Source organism: Pseudorca crassidens, chromosome 20, assembly GCF_039906515.1.
Source record: "Pseudorca crassidens isolate mPseCra1 chromosome 20, mPseCra1.hap1, whole genome shotgun sequence".
In the NCBI taxonomy this organism is placed as follows: Eukaryota; Metazoa; Chordata; class Mammalia; order Artiodactyla; family Delphinidae; genus Pseudorca; species Pseudorca crassidens.
Window position 1 is genome coordinate 53,513,626 of NC_090315.1, and position 17,688 is coordinate 53,531,313.

The window sequence follows — 17,688 nt, forward strand, 5'->3', positions numbered from 1 at the left end:
GAACTTCAAAAGATGACTGTTAATTAAAGAAAACCAGACATCTCGAGTGAAGGAATTTAGCGCTTTTCTCTGTATGGGAAGATGCAAGAGTCCGGGCTCACTGAAATCATTCCTTTGATGTGCACCTCAGCTCTCTGGGGCCAGCATCCTGTGCTTTCTCATCCTGAGTCTCCCCGGGGTGCACCGTCGAGGGTGGCTGCATTGGCTGATGACTGCAACATCCTTTGTTTACCGATATGGTAGTTGGCATTTTTAGTACACAGAATCATTTCATCCAGTCACCCCGACAGGTGTACAAGCCACGATCCTTTCCACTCAAAGGAAATTGAGACTCAAGAGAGGTGGAGACTATCTCAGGGTCCCACAACAAGTGAGGATTGGAGCCAGGATTGGAACTGCCGTTTCCAGAGCCCCCTCCATCCCATGAGCATCTTTCTTTGGATTGGGTTGTGAATAAGTAACACTGGTGGGTACCAGAGTGACCTAGCGTCCTCAAAATACCATCCGACACGGGGCTTACGCTAAAATATTTGAGGAGCAGCAGTGACAACAGCTATAATAACAACAAAAGAATAAGGAGAAGGAGGGAAGGGGTGAAGGAAAGAGGGAGAAGAAGGCAGAAAGGAAGAAAGGACGGAAGCAGTGTCAACGTCATAGTAATTTTTGTATCTAGATGATAGACAGCTCTATGGGGTTATTATTTTCTCTCCTTTCGTGTATATCTAAAAATTTCCCAGTCAACGTATCTCTGTCTGTCTATTTATAAGTACATCCATGCATATGTGTATATATATTATCTTAACATCTACTTGCTCTTAAGAAAGTAGCAGAGCATGGCTGATAGTCTCTCCCTCTCCCTCTCTCTCTCTCTCCCTCCCTCTCCCTCCCTCTCTCTCTCCCTCCCTCTCCCTCCCTCTCTCTCTCTCCCTCTCCCTCTCTCTCTCCCTCCCTCTCCTTCCCTCTCTCTCTCTCCCTCTCCCTCTCTCTCTCCCTCCCTCTCCCTCCCTCTCTCTCTCTCTCTGTCTCTTTCTCCCTCTCTCTCTCATATCTCCCCAACCCCCTGTGCCTTTTTGATTTTTGATTTTTTCATTAAGAAAATGGCAGTGCCTATCTGACTATTTTCGCAGCTTCCCGAAGAGGCCTGAAAATGAGAGTTAAACAAATTACCCATTACCAGGGAAGCCCTGTCCCCACTCCACCCCCCCTCCAGGCAGATTCCCAGTGTCTTCTTTCACCTCTAGGAGATATTCTCCAAGGTCACTAAATTAAGCCTTCAGACAATCGAAAAATTGAATCTCAGTACATCTATTTTACTAACAAAATTTCCGCAGCGCCGATTGGGGCTGACAGGTGCGGCTGTGCCTTCTGGGCTGTTGAGGTCGATTTGGCCGAACGGGATGGCATCAGCTTGTATTGGAGGGAACATCTGAGCAGCTCAGGGCCCCCTGGGAGTCAGAGAGCGCCCTGCCTCCTTGCCACTGTAAGTGACGCTTTCTGTTCGCAGAGCTTGCTGGCCTCTTCCTCCAGTCCCATCCTTACCCCCTGCAGCCTCCAGGTCAGGCGCCTCTTCTTCAATTATTTATCAAAAGGGCCATTGCGGTCATTGCAAACACATTTAGGAATATCTGGAAACCGTGTTTTCTTTGAGGGCACTAATGATGCAGCAGTGATCACAGTCCTTGTCGCAGGGGAGGGCAGGGTGTGATATTTGGGGAGTGAAGACTGTGAGAAGGAAGGGCTTTGCTCCAAGCCCCTCAGACCTTGCAGCTGCTGCAGCCTGGCTGCTGCAGGGGCCTGGAGAGATGGGACTAACCTAGGAGGTGGAGGCTGGGAACCCAGCTTTCTGATTGCCAGCTCTGTGACTTTGGAGGTCACGTCCCCTATCCAGCCTTCATTTCCTGCTCTACAAGCTGTGCCTCAGTTGGCGCTTTCAACAGAGAATGCACATGCGCTCCTGGGGGTCTGGGACACCCCCGAAAGTAGCCCACTGTGAACCCCTACGATTTATCTTAAAAGCTTCAGGGGAAGTTTGCATTCCCTTCAAGATATCTCTGTTCATATAAATGTAAAAATGAAGTTTTAATTTGCTTAGCTGTGAGTAACACTGATGCTTCAGGAAGATGCACTGAGTTTATCCTGTAGCTTGAAGTACACTGGTACCCCACCTGGGAACCCAGGTGCATGTCCCCAGCTGCACAGTGCCAGCATCCATGACCTCCATGGTAGGAGAGGGGCTGCACACTCTTAGGTTATGAGACCCTGGGCAGCTCCCTTAAACTTTCTCTTCTTGAATTTTTTCTCTTGTCTTTGAAAGTGTGATCATAATGCTAGCTACATGTTTAGGAGCATTGAGAGGATCAGAAAAGAAAAATCTTAAAAAGCCTGAAGCTTAATCCCTGGACATAATAATGTTTGCAAAAATAGCAATTACTAGAATTACATCCAGAAGCCTTTAATGAGCACCTATCTGTTGCACTCCATTCCCAGCCCTAGGATAGAATGTCCTAGAAGATGCAGGAGCTGGTAGGGAGAGAGAATCACACTTAGCAGGTTCTAACATAGTTGATCCTGATGTAACTTCTGTTTCTTGAATGGCCTTCCTCTAATCTTGTTTTCAGGGTTAGCTGTTTGGGTTACTTCTGTCTCTCTTTCCTGGATTCATGCACTCATTCCTAGGTCTTTGTAGCAGTTATCTATTGCTGCCTAACAAGTTACCCCCAAAACTTCATGATTTAAAGCAATAAACATTTAATATCTTATAGCTTCCGTGGGTCAGAAATTAGGGTGTAGCTTAGATAGCTGGCTTTGCCTGGGGGGTCTCTCGTGAAGTTGCAGTCAAGCTGTTGGCTGGGGCTGTGGTCTCTCAAGGCTTCATGGGCTGTTGGTTTCACATCCAAAATGGCGTGCACACATGGCTTTGGGCAGGAGGACTCAGTTCTTCACCGCGTGGGCCTCTCCATGGTGATGCTTGGGCATCCTCACAATACAGCAGTTGGCCAAGTGGGTGATCTCAGAGAGAGTTTGAGGATGAAGCTCCAACACCCTTTATTTTTATATATATATATATATATATATATATATATATATATATATATATACATACATATATATACACACATATATATAATTTTTATATGTATAAAAGTAAAAACATTTATTTAGGCTGTGCTTGGTCTTAGTCGTGGCATGCGGGCTTCTTAGTTGCGGCATGCGGGCTCTTAGTTGCAGCATGCATGCGGGATCTAGTTCCCCGACCAGGGATTGAACCCGGGCCCCCTGCATTTGGAGCACAGAGTCCTACCCACTGGACCACCAGGGAAGTCCCTCCAATGCCTTTTAGACACTCACCTTGGACATCACACACTGTCAGACACTACATCTTCATCTGCATTCTAGTCACTGGAAAAGAGCCACTAAAGACTGTGCTTAAGGAGAGGGGAAACTGGCTCCACATTGGAGGGAGGGCTCTCCAGGAGCTTGCTGGCATATTTTAAAATCACCACCATCTTCCACTTCAGTCCACTGGCTCTCATGGGCACCTGGTAGGTTCACTGGTTCAGCTGTTGGCAGAGGCATGAAGTGTGGGGAAATGCATCTGTCCCTTCCCTCTGCATCAGAAAAGTCATCGCCTTTTCTGGAGTGGTTGTGATTGGAGCATGGACACCCCAGAGGAGTCCATCTTTAACGGTGGGGTCACAGAGGCCAGCGAGTGAGCGGAGGTGTTAATGTCAGGGAGGGAGCCTTGAACTCCCTTGATCGTATTCCTTAGAGAAGTTCTCCAAAGACAGAGTCCATCCACTTATAACCATTACAGCAGTAGCTTTGAAATCATCAATTTTATTTTGTTCCCCCCACCCTGCCCCGACAGTAAGAAGCTTGCCTTGAAGAATCACTGCATTGGACAGTGTGGTGGGTCCCACCCTCAGAGCCTTCAGCTGAGCATTGGTGGGATCTAGAAAAACAAAGCGACTGGGGTCAGCAGTTTCTCTTTTTATTTTTTTTCCTCTTTTCACACCAATCCTCAGTTCACACTCTTTCTAGTCCACTGCCTCTTCCTCCGACATGGACGTGATTCTCTCTTTCACTTAGTGGTCTGGCCATCTCCTCCTCTTTCCCCTGCGACCTATTCCTCTTCCTCCACATTCTTCTTTACTCCGAGGAAAGAAAATCGGGTTACTGTACGCACAACTTACAACGAGGACCACCTAGTTAGAATAACCCCACTAGGCTCTCCACTCCTGTGTCTGATTTTCATTGGCTTCGCTTTTGTTCCTTTACTGCCCACTGTGTTCCTTCCTCCTGTGTATCGCCGGCACATGTGTAAGAGTCTTAAATGCTTGTATGCTGCTTAGAGCTTTCACAGCAATTTCCCGAGCATCATTTCCTCAATGCATCCTCTGTGAAGTTGGGTAGGATGGTACCCATTTTGCAGACGATGACACTGAGGCTTAAGAGCGTTGGCAAGTTACCCAGAATCACACAGCTCGTAAGTGGAAGAGGCAGCCCTGCAGTCAGGCTCTGCTGACTCATAAATTTCACGCTTTTCCTGCCGTAACATACAGGCGGAATATACACTCTTTGAGGCCAGGTGTTGCCTCTCACTCTGTTCTGTATCCCTTTGGCTTTTGCCAAACGTGCTGGTTGACTGAATGAATGAGTGAATGAATGAAGCCATCTTCAGTCAGATCCGAACGCTGCCCACACACGCATCCCACACTCTGGCTTTCGCATGCGCCTCAGTTACGGAAGTCTGGAAGTTAGTACACACAGAGCCCAGTAAGACCAGGGACCCTGTGGCCTGAATGACGAAGAGGTGCAGACACTTCCCTCTTCTCATAGATCTCGTAAATCAGCGTAGTCTGTGCTGAGCGGGGCCCGTGTATCGTGGCAGCAAATAGCAAGAGACCCAAGAGGCTGACCTGGGCCACTGTCCCCATCAAACACCGGCCTGTGCTAAGTCTGCAGAATATTGAAATAAGGGGTTAATTTCTAAAGTGAGCCCCAGGAAAGTTTCCAAGATTGCCGTGTGTGTGTCTCATAAATTGGCGCAAATTGAATTTCGCTTTCTGCGCCCGTCAGCTCCTAGGCAAACCACGATTTATTGAGAGGTGTATAGGTTGCCATCCAGAGAAACACAGTAAATGTGAAAAGTGCGTCCTCAGAGGGTATGCAAACGAGGGGCGGAGGCTGGCAGATACAGCAAGGTCCAGGATGTGAAACCCCGGCTGCCTGGCGTTCGTTAGGCCTCGTTTGTTACACGTAGAGGCTGGGTTCCGGAAAGCCTTGTTCAGTTCTTGAACATTCTACCGACTTCTAAACAGATTAAGGGTGTTTTCTATGGCAGCGAATTTAGGGTCTGGAGGGGATGCAGACAAAGAGGAAAGCTAACCTTGGTGTTTTGTGTATGTCAATTGACTAGTTTATGCGGAACCAAAAATACTGGGGAACATGTAAATACGCAGGTTTAGTTTTTATTATTATCATGACTATTTATAACAGTCGCGTGTACATACCACGTTCATCTGAGCGATCATGATGGCAGTTCATATCTACCGAGGGTCTACCGTGAACCAGACCCTCTGCTGAGGATCTGACAAACCTTGTTTCCAGTCTCTTCGAGGACTCAATCCTTTCAGGAGTTCTGGAGGTCGCTGTAAATGTGCCCATTTTACAGAGAAGACAAGTGAAGCTCCAAAAATGAAATGCTAGCTAATATACGGAAATGAGTCCAATTTATTTCCTTCCAAAGCTTTTTTTTTTAGTTCAACATTGCCTCTCGTTATTATAGTGGTCTTTTCAATACTGAGAAAACAAGTGTCAGCATTCTGGTAAAATGTCTCTGCCTAGACAAATTATTTAATATTTCAATCTAACTTTTATTCTTTTAGCTACAACATTCAAAGCGATGTGCAAAACACCCTAATAGTAAAATAGAGGCTCGAAACCTATGTACTGATAACTATCGAATCCTCTTAAAGGGGGTCAATAACAAAGGTGACTTGAAAAGGGAAACATCCATTAAAATAAAAAGTGTCCATGAGTGTGTTAGTGAAACAGTTGTATATTGAAAGAAAAAAAAAAATGGAGGTACGCTGGACATGGTATGCAGTCAAACATTTGGAGCACTTAAAGATGTTCACATAATTTTCATACACAGATCGGCTTTGGACCTTACGGCACTCCTGTTGGCTAGAGCAGTTATTATGACTGCATTTCATAGAGGGAGAAACAGAGGAGTTAAGTGACTTGTCTAAGAACACACAGCAGTTGGAGAATTCATCCTTCACCAGCCTGACCTCTTGAAGAGGTGAGCAGACTTGGCTAGAAGGGGAAACTAAAGTGGGAAAAAAAACCCAAAAAACGAAAATATTGCTAGGAAACATTCAGAAAAATCTCTTGGACATCGTTTAGTAAGAAAAGAGGCAAAATTCAAATCTGAAATCATTCAGAGTACTTTGTTTTTTGTTTCTGACTTTCCATGAAGGTAGAGATCTCAGTTGTATCCTCAGATATGTTTGAGACGAACGACAAGACAATATAAAATGATGTGCCTGCCGAGGCTGCCACGTCTTCAAAGCCTTGCTGTTCTTGTTCCCATCCATGTATTTCAACTCCAGAATACACTGTGACATGAAAATTGTGTATTCAGATTGTTCTATTGATTGGTTGAGAAAGTGACCTTGTATGCACACATGAAAATGAAGAGATCTATACAGCGAGCCCTCTTCTCTGTAAAGAGGCAGAAACAACAGTGGATAATAGGCATTTGTTTCCCACCTGGGCTGACTCTCCCTTTCCAAAAGCTCAGAGCACTCAGGGCGAGCTTCCTGTAAGGCTGGGCAGGAGTGGCCTATGTGAGGACACCAGGCAGAGGGCATACGCGGGGGCCGGCGTCACGTTTCCATTTGCAAAAGCCAGTGGCTCTGGCCGGAGATCGGGGGCTTTCTTTGCAATTTGGACAGTGACTCCCAGGGGACTGAATTCTCCTTTTTCTCCTTGGCACAAGGGCTCAGCACCATGGACCCACCTAAATGGCAGCGTCCCGGAGTTTCAGTAAGGAGGGATCCTGCCTCAGTACTTTCAGACACTTCTGCCCCCTGCGTGTCATCGTGCATGCAGATTGGAAAGAAAAGGAGTGAGTAGTATAAGCCCCTGCACTGCACTGCTCTCAGGCCTTGCGAAGGCAGCGCCCCACGTAATCCTCAAAACAAACCTCCAGGTGGATGGCGTTAGACCATTTGCCTGGTACAGAAGGTGAGATGCGGGGATACATGGCAGCTCGTCTCAGATCAGGCAGCTGGTAAGTGGCAGAGCGGAGACTCGAACCCAAGATCTTGCATCTAAATTCAGATCGACTTAATCATTCTCTGCATCCGAAGCCCCTGTGGTTTGGATTCCTAATCACAGGACTGAGATGAAATCGAATTTCTTAGATGAGGGAGCCAGGCAGTAGATAGGCCTTTGCCGAGAAGTTTCTTTTTTTTTTTTTTTTTTTTTTACCAGGGTCGGGTTAGCAGGTAGAGATGAAAGATGGATGGGAAAGTAGAGTAGAAGAGAAGAGAGGGAAAGTGGAGGTTGTTCTCAGAACGCAGAAGCCCCGTCTTCATCCCACACCGTGGAAACCAGAGTCCAGAATATCTTAACGAGAAATTCCAGAATCACAAATTGTTCCTGGCTGCTTAGGGAGGGAGGGAGGAGGACAAGACAAGAACAACACGTGGAAACGTCAGGAGACAGTGAGCTGTGTGTAGATGGCTTTTGTTGGAACGGCTAGGCTGAACCAGGAGGCTTGAGGTGTGTAAAACGTCACTTGCTCGTATCATGGTTTGTGGAGACTCTGCCTTTCAACGCGAGTTTCATCTTCCTTGCTTCCAGCCCTCGGAGACATGAACGGGACAGTGACTCCTTTACTTCCTAATTCTTGCCAGCAACTTGCTGCTTCCTCTGCGTTTGGTGTCGTTCTGGATGATACCGCATCAAGGCAGTTCCTGGCAGTGGTTGAACCAAAAGCAACTTAAGTCAAAAATGGACAAATATGGATGTCATTTCTAAGGCTTGTTCAAAGGCCTTTGACATCGCTCGAAGCCTGAACACTTCTCAGGAGTGAGACGCTTTTTCCGCCCCCCAAGCCACGCAAGATTGGAGATTTAATACAGACCACTTAGTGAGACATCTGCATGGACCTTGCCTAGAAACCATTCCTTGGGGAAGCGAGTATTTTGTATTATATACTGAGAAGGAGAGAGAAAATGATTGAGTGACTAGAAATCAAAGTGCATTTCCCAAGGTGAATTTATCTCGTAACAGTAGCCAGAGGGCTCACAGACTTGGACGTGTCACATATGCGGCGGTCAGAGAGTTGCCTCTACTTTAGTTAATTTTCATAATCACTCTGCATAGATAAAATCCATAAATATAAAGGCATGTGGTTTTGTCCCCATTTTACAGTTGAGAAAACTGAGTCTCAGACCCCTGCTCAAGGGCAGAAAAACCTTGAGTGGAAAATTTCACTCCCTGTGGCTCCAAAGGTCTTTTTACTACACCTCACTCTGGTTTCTAGAATGCCCTGCAAAATTACAAGCCGGAAGCCATCTTTTGGCCATGACCCTTTCCCTCTGCGTCCAGGTTTGTAGGGAAGGCTGGTAGCTTGGGAGCCTCCTTGTGTAACTCTGTGGGGCTGTGCTTTGGACAGTAGCTTTCCATGGGTGGTGGAGAAGCAGAGGAAAGCAAATGCAGGGAGCTGGGGCTGTGCTTTGGTCATTCCCAGGAAGCAAAACCAACTGTCATCAGAAAGGGGGGCTAGTTCAGCCAGAGTGCCAGAAACCCAGGGACATTAAACCCAGTGAAGAGAGGACAGAAACTCTTACCAAACCCCAGAGGGTCAAGGATCACATCTCAGAAGAAGAGGACACGTTTGCAGTTCCTAGACATTGAATCCACATTGTTGAGACAACTCAAGAAACACTTGCACCTTAAAATGGTGAGGCTTTACACACACACACACACACACACACACACACACACACAGCATATCTTCTTTGACTGCAAAAGAACTATAGGACAATGAAAAAAAAAAGTCAATCCCAAAAAGTTATGCAAGCTGTATGATTCCATTTACATAACACTCTTGAAATGACGAAGTTGTAGAAGTGGAGAACAGATTAGTGTTTGCCAGGGGTAAGGAGAAACAGAGGCGGGAGAGAAGTAGGGGTGGCCACACAAGGGCAATGTTAAGGATCCTGGTGGGATGAAAATGGTCAGCATCTTGACTGTCGTCATGTCAATTTCCCAGTTGTGACATTGTCCTATCTCGTTTTGAGAGACAGTACCAGTGGGAGAAATTAGATAAAGGATGCCTGGGATCTCTGTATTATTTCTTACAACTGTGTGTAAATCTATAATTATCTCAAAACTGAAAGTTTACCTTAAAAAAACTGCAGAACATTTGGGGAAAACAATTCACCGAGAAGAGCACTGAAATCACCCATGAGCCCTCCACCCAGAGAGAGTCACCGTTTCCATTTTGGTCTCTCTCAGTCTCCCTCTCTTTCCCTCTCCCTCTTGCTATCCGGAGACTGTGTTTAAACCTGTTGGTCTGATTTTGGTGCAAAGGTAGCAACAAGATCACCCTCCAAGCAGCTGAGGAGCTGTGGATAAGGAATGTGGACACATTTTATGTGCAGAGCCGCAGCTATTCCCCCCTCCATCCTCATGCTAATAGGTGTTAAGATTTTGCTATAAATATTACTTATGGCTGTTAATTGAACTGCGTCCCAGATTGTCAGTACATGTTTATTTTCCCATTTTAATTTCCCTGAGTTCTCACAGTTACTGGGGGGAGGAAGGGAGAATGAGATTAGGTTGGATGGGTGAGGAAGGGACAGCATATCTGATACGTAACCTACCTCCCTGGTTGTTCCTGCCAAATGACATGCTTGGTTGGGGACAGTAAAACAGAGCCAAGGAAGAGCTTGGGGACATCTTGAGAAACCCAGCTCCCAATACCACCCCTACCCATCCCAGGGCGCCTTTTGCGTGACCTCCCAACTCCAGGCATTAGCTAAGCCTCGAGCCAGCACCTACCTCAGTTTTCTTTCTATTGTTACCACTTAGTAGCTGAGTAACGTGGACAAGTTCCTTCACTCTTCCTTGCTGAGTCCCAGTTTCTTCATCTTTCAGTCGAGTTAGTAGGTTATTGGGTGTTTGGAAGTTCAAATGAGCTGACACCTGTGAACTTGCTTTGCAGATACACAGATTTATGAAAGAGTAAGCTGTCATCATTATGGGATGGAAGGAGCCCATTGTCTACAGCACCTCACAGCTGACCCTCACTGTGCACTCATAGACTAATTTTTTTAATATTTTTAAAATTAATTTTTATTGGAGTATAGTTGCTTTACAACATCGTGTTAGTTTCTGCTGTACAGCAAAGTGAATCAGGTATACATGTATCCCCTCTTCCTTGGATGTCCTTCCCATTTAGGTCACCACAGAGCGCTGAGTAGAGTTCCCTGTGCTGTACTATAGGTTCTCATTAGTTCTCTAATTTTTACATAGTAGTGTATGTATGTCAATCCCATTCTCACGATTCATCCCATCCCCCCACCCCCCAGTATCCAGAATAATTTTTTTAATATAGAATAATTACCGTTGCTAACCCTGACTGTTCACATTCCTAACTGTGTGACGCTGCGTGAAGTCTTGAACCTCTCTGTGCCTTGCTTCTCTCATCTTGTTCTCATTTGAAAGAGAGATCAGTGTATGGGTTAGGTGAGAGGAGGTGTGAGATAGCACACGTAGTAAGGACTCAGTACGTCTTCGGTTGGCTCGTTCGGTAGTCCTCCAGACAGTTGGTGCACCGGAGCTCCTGCCCAGGCAGCACGGTTATGACGAAGAGGGATGATGGCAGAGCATGGTGCCACCGCTAAGTGAGGCTTATTACTTAGCTTTTCTACGGAGCCAGTGGTTTGTGTTGCATTGTTTGTATCATCGTCAAGCAGGATTCCTGCACGGTTGGTCCGTCTTGAAGTTCGCGAGCTAACCGAGGTCTTTCTGCTCTGTAATGTGCCTACCGGGGGCCCGGAATCTTATTAAATGCAGATACTGGTTTCGCAGGTCTACGTGGAGATTCTGCGTTTCTTACAAACTAACAGGCTCCCAAGCGATGCCATTGTTCTTGGTCCAAGGACCACACTTTAGTCAGCAAAGATCTAGACGTGGTTCTCAACAGAAGCAGGACTGCCAGTTGGGGAACCTTTTGGCAGTTCGTGGAGGCGTTTATGGCGGTCTCTGGTATTTAGCACTTGGCGTCCATAAATCCATCCTGTGATGCCATAGACAGTTCAATGCAATAAAAAGAAATGTCCCGCATCCTGGTAACACACACATGTGCCATTAGACACTCAGATCAGTGAACTGCCTGCCTGCAGGGATCTCAGCCCAGAATCTATCTGTTCTGCCAGAAACACAGTGGGTATGGATTCTCCTAGAAAGGCAAGGGCCTTGTAAATTAACAGAAGATTGTACTGTGTTTTATTCAAAGCTAGCAATATTAGGTCACCGTCTTGAAAAATCATGCAGTGCCTCTCATAGTAGTGTCATCATAACATGAGACTCATCTACATTTATGGCTGTTATACTCATGGTGATTAAATAGCTTGTGTACCAGCGCTGCTTCCTGCCTGCTCATATGAGCAGATTTTGCCCATTTCTTCCCAAATTTGCATTCTATGATGTCATGTTGGTAGCTTGAGACTAACCATGGTGAGAGTATTTACACCATGGAAATTGGCAAATGCTACCAATCAGGGTGGTGGTGGTGTGTGTGTGTGTGTGTGTGTGTGTGTGTGTGTGTGTCTGTATTTTTTTTTCCAGAGAACTGGTTTACCAATACAATATTATGTCTGCATAAAAATATTTTATTTCAAGATGTCAAGTGTAAAGAGAACATATCAACAAAATTTGATACATTTTGATTTATGTTCCCTGAATCCAAACCTACAAGTAGGTGCAAACATTTGTCTGTTTCATTATGGACTTCTGGTATCATCTTATCCAAGCAGTTACCTTTAAAAAGCATGTATTATTTTATCAATTTTCTCCTCTTCTTTAAAGGTAGGGCATCCTATTAATTTTTTTTGTTACTTGTGTGTGTATGGATAGGTTATATTATTCATGAATTTCATTTCAGGACTGTATCAAGGAAGTATAAAGTATCTCTTTAAAAATCAGGGCCTTGGGGTTTCCCTGGTGGCACAGTGGTTAAGAATCCGCCTGCCAGTGCAGGGTACATGGGTTTGAGCCCTGGTCCAGGAAGATCCCACATGCTGCTGAGCAACTAAGCCTGTGCGCCACAACTACTGAGCCTACGCTCTAGAGCTCGCGAGCCACAACTACTGAAGCCCGCATGCTAGAACCTGTGCTCCGCAACAAGAGAAGACACCGCAGTGAGAAGCCTGCGCATCGCAATGAAGAGTAGCCCCCCGCTCGCCGCAACTAGAGAAAGCCTGCACACAGCAATGAAGACCCCATGCAGCCCCCAAAAAAAATAGTAAAATAAAAAAAATAAATAAATGAAGGCCTTGGATTGCTGGGCTTGAGTGGTACTGATCTAATTAACCACCAGGCAGGGCCTGCAGACAGGTGGGGGACCCAGCTCTTTTCTTGGGGAGAAGACATACTAAGAGTCACGTTCGGAAGTCAAGTCATCGTCAGCATCTCCGCTTCGAGGTGGCCAGGGGACACGTGTCTTCGTCTGGGGCTGGAGTGAGCAGAAGTGTGCCTCCTAAGATAATCCAAGGGAAGTTGATTCTAAACAGATTCAGCTGTACAGGGACTGAGGAGGAGGAGAAGGAAGACAAAGTTGGAAATGGGTGTAACAGAATCTAATATGATAGGAAAACGTGCAGGTAAAAAACGACGGCATGGAGACAGGCTTGAAAGCAAGTTTTCACCACAGAGAGAAAGAAAGATGAAACTGAAACCTAATATATAAAAATGTGTGCAGACACACACCCTGTCCTGCAGTTGGCGAGTAGACAGGCAGTTTCTAGCAGCGCCCGCTGTTTCACCAGAGCCTTCTGCTGGGAACAAAAGTGCTCCCGATACTGCACTCATGTTTGGGCCTTTGCTTTTGGCAGTCATTCCTCTTTTTAATTTTTTTGGGCACCATAGAAATGTTTCCGTAAATAGCGCGTTTAATGGAGTGTGTCAATTTGTGGCTGTCAGCTACCATAACAGCAGAGGGAAATTCAGCAAAAGCTGAGATTGGAATATACAAGGCTCCCAATTCCACATCCTTCGCGGACTTGTACCTCTAAGCTGTGTAACCTTTCAAATCTCCTCATCTGTGAAATTCTTAGCTTTTGGGGTGGTGAAGCCACCCAGGTCAGTGCCTGATGGATAGTAGACGTCCAGCCATATTTAGGACACGTTTATTATTATGGCGGCTGCTTGGTAGACTCGCAAAGCCAAGAGTTCCGTCCTACATTGCTGACGTGGGAGCGGCAGCTCAGGGGCTGAGATCTGCCTGTGTTGGGACATGAGCAGCCTTCGCATGCAGCAGACCCACAAATGAAACGTTGTGATTCTTTGCTGTGGACTACTTGGGAGCCTCTTGCTTAGCTAGAGTGGGGAATCCAGTGTAAAGGAGGAAGTAAAAATAAAAAGGCATCAACATGGGAGAAAGTTAGCACATCAGAGTAATGGGGGAGCGAAATAATTCCTTCCCTCTCCCTGGCTCAGCATGGATGCAAATGATATATCATGAAGTAAGTCCCCGATACAAAGGCAGCCGGCATAACTGTCGTATCAAATATTTAGCCAGAGGCAAGAGCAATTTTTTTATTATGTTTTTTGTAAGTTTGATTTACTAACCTTCAGTGCAATCCCTATTTTTAGAGGTTGGCTCGCATGTTTAATTTGTTTTCTCTGAAGCACTGAATCCTTACTCTTGTTTTTCAGGTGTCCACTCAGTTCCTAATGGCAGAGCAACACTGAAAAGAGTAATTACATTTCCTAATTATGTGTAATTAGGCAAAACCCAGATGATGTATTCAGCGCGCTCTCGAAATAGCCAGGGGTCAAGGACTGTTGGAATTCAGTAACGTTTTTATAAATAAGGCGATGCGTTATTTAACGTGGCGGTCCAAGGCGGTACTGGGTGCCTGGTAGACCAGTATAATGGTTGAAATATATGTAGCGTTCATTTATTTAGCCACGTAAAACCGTAATTGATTCTCTACCTCCTTATCCTCCCCCTCTTGTTAAAACCAGGGTTTAGATGTGCTCTCCTAGCCCAAGAGAGGCCCTCTACACTCAGAACCATAAAGTTCTGCTTCCTGACAGCGTAAGTGATATTTATTTTTTCCAAGCTTAATCCTTTTGAAACATGGAGAAATAAATACATCCTCTTATCTACCATATGCCTGGGACGGGAAATAAATTCTTATTTTCCTGCGGTGTGGTACCAGTAGGCTACAATGAATAATTTGGGCAGTCTCGCTGAAGATAATAGGGAAGCCTTCTCTATTACCAGTGATAATTTTGAATCTCATAATGGAAAACATCCCGAGCCCGAACATCAATCAGGGAAGAAAAACAATGGGAAATGATAGGTATACAAAAGGGAAAATGGCGGCGGCACACGTGGAGGGAGAGGCCGCAGAACTCCGGCGGGGTTATAAATCATGGAGTCAAATCATTTCCATGTAATTAATATCCTCAAATTAAAACATACGTTTTTAAAGCGAGATCTTGCAGACTTTTCAGCTGGGCCACTGGCTGCCTTACAGGATACATCCGGGAACCCCAGAGCCCTCCTCCTTGCATAGATCTTGGGTGGCCCTGGCTGGAGCTGCCCGCAGCCCTGGCTAGCAATGTCATTGCGTGAGCTGGCCTGATGACCTCACTCCAGCCCACCAGGGACCAGCCGCCAAGAGATCCGAGCTGATGGTGGCTGCCCTTAGGATATTCGGCCTTCACAGCAACAGAGACTGGCCCACTGAGGCACGAAGTCTAACTTCCTTTACAAGCCTAAAAGACCATTTCCAGCCCAGCGGACACAGCCCCACGAAGCGCCTGGCAAAGCTACAGGCAAATGGACAACCTTCATTCCAAAGGGTCGTTGTCTCCTCCTGGCTAATAACCCTGCATCCGTGCACTTTCTTCTTATCTCGCTGCCATCTTTATCCAGTCCCAAGGTACTTCGATGGGCTTCTTTAAAAAAAGAAAAAAAAAAAAAAAGGAAAGGAACCCATTCCTAACAGTGAGAAAACAGTACCTGTTAGTGTGCTACTTCTGCTCAACATGAAATTTAAGACCGTTTGGCTAATTTATTTACTGCATCACGTGCCACGACCAAGAAGATTTCTAGCCTTTCATCATATTGATCTGCAAGTAGAAATGCACTGACCATGGGCCTTACCGACGTGAATTTGAATAGGACCTCTCCATTCCAACCCCCATTTAGGAGTGGGCCGGAGACTGAGTCAGTTGTCAGATATGTCCTACAGGCCACAAAGTGTGCTCATGGATTTTGTTTTATAGGCTTAATATAATATTTGCTAAAACATATATTTAAAGAAATATGTAATTTTTGCCCCAAAGCAAGAGTTTTCCCATGCCATATAATTTGCTAAGTGTGGCTTTGCTGTGTTGTAGCCCATAATTTACAGTCAGCCTCCACAAGGCAAAAATAACTGCAATCTGTGATTAAGTAAGTAATGGACAAGGTAACTAATATTCCCGGAAGGATGGCCTTCCAGACGCTCATCTTAAGTGACAATATGGTTGAAGGTTGAGATGTGTAGTGCTGTACTAATTTAACAGTTTCAGGGAATCAAGAAATGACATTATGAACTGGCATATCCAGGCGGTTGGGACACTGAGCTGAGAGCGGATATCCTCAATGTGCATTTTAATGACCTCTGCCTCATTTTCCCCGTTTGAAGTAAATGGGTTTATGCCTAACTGTGCCGCCGGATTTTCGCCATAAAATAATTCATTTGGAAGGGGTGTCCTAGTCCAGTCTTCACCAATTCTGAGGCTGCAGTCTGTGCAGGGTGGATGGGGAAAGCATGGCAGAGTGAAAAAAAAAAAGCATAGACGGAGGGACCAGGCACAACTGGGCTTGAATTTAAGCAACCTCAAGGAGCTATGACCTTGGGGAAGTTGGGTTTTCGTTTGTTTGTTATTTTAATTTTTTGTTTTGAAATAAATTTCAGCTTACAGAAAAGTCACCAAAATAGTGCAGAGAACTCCCATGCACCCTTCACCCAGCTCCTGCTAATACGAACATGATGCGTTTTTCCGCACTTAGAAACTCACATTAGTACAGTTAATTAGTACAATTAACTCAACTCAACTAACACTTCATTTGCATTTCACTGATGTTTCCACTCAGGCTCTTTTACTGCTCCAGGATTCAACCCAGGCACCACTCTGCATTTATTGTCATGTCTCACCTGTCTCCTCTGATCTGTGATAGTTTCTCGGTCTTCATTAATATTATTCGTTTTAAAATGACCTTGACATTTTGAAGAGCCTGGTGAATTATTTTGTAGAGCATCCTCAAGTTGGGTTTGTTTGATGTTTTCTCCTGATTAGATTGAGTTTATGTATTTTTGGCAAGAATACACAGACGTGGTTTGCCCTGCTCAGCCCATCGTATCAGATGGTACATGGCATGAAAATGTCTCATTACTGGTGATGTTAACCTTGATCTCTTGGCTAAAGTGTTGTCTGCTGGATTTATGCACTTGAAAGTTACTGTTTTCCCCTTTGTAATTAATACATATCTTGAGACGAGGTACTTTGAGACTATTTCTCTTCACGTTTTCATCCATTAATTTTAGCGTCTATCTATGGATCTTGCCTGAAACAATTAATATTATGGTGTTCCAATGATAATTTTCCATTTCCCTCCTGTCGTCCACATTTATTTTAGTTTATTTTTTATTGAAATATAGTTGATGTACGCTGTTGTGTTAGTTCAGATGTACAGCACAGTGATTCAGTTATACATACATATATCTTTTTTTTCAGATTCTTTTCCCTGATAAGTTATTACAGAATATTGAGTAGAATTCCCTGTGCTATACAGTAGGTCCTCATTGGTTATCTCTTTTATATATAGTGGTTTGTATATGTCAATCCCAACCTCCTAATGTATCCCTCCCCGCCATTCCCCTTTGGTAACCATAAGTTGTTTTCCTTCTACATTTATGAATCAGAATTCCTCTCTATGGAAGGCTGTCCCTTCATTTATCTAATTATTTATTCATTCCTATCAGTATGGACACATATATTTATTTTGTTCTATAGGGCATAATATAATAACACTGTTATATCATTTGGCCAGCTTTGACCAATGAGAACTCTTTCAGGTTGGCTCCTGTACCCTTCCAACATGCCCCATCATTTTTTGAGCACTTCCTTACCTTTCGGCACTGTGGGATGCTACATGTCATCTTGTATTTCTCTGTCCCATTCTTGGAGTTAACTCCTTTTCCAGGGAGCCTTGGTTTCATTTACTGGAGAATGATATTTAGAAACCAAGATGTGGTGCTAGGTGTGCTCATTACTACTGCAGTATCATTGCTTCTAGGACCTCTCAGTGGGCAGAGTCTGGAAGTATATGTAGGTATACTAACTCATGCGTACTTATATATCTTTACTTATTACTCTGTG

At 44.9% G+C, this 17,688-nt stretch overlaps 1 protein-coding gene and 1 non-coding gene across 2 annotated transcripts in view; one reads left to right on the forward strand and one right to left on the reverse strand.

Moving 5' to 3' along the window:
• The window catches only part of WWOX (WW domain containing oxidoreductase), a 978,254-nt gene that overhangs the window by 619,112 nt on the left and 341,454 nt on the right, over positions 1-17,688 (forward strand). The window lies entirely within an intron of this gene.
• On the reverse strand, positions 3,247-3,319 carry TRNAW-CCA (transfer RNA tryptophan (anticodon CCA)). Its single transcript has one exon. It is a non-coding gene; the product is annotated as a tRNA-Trp (tRNA).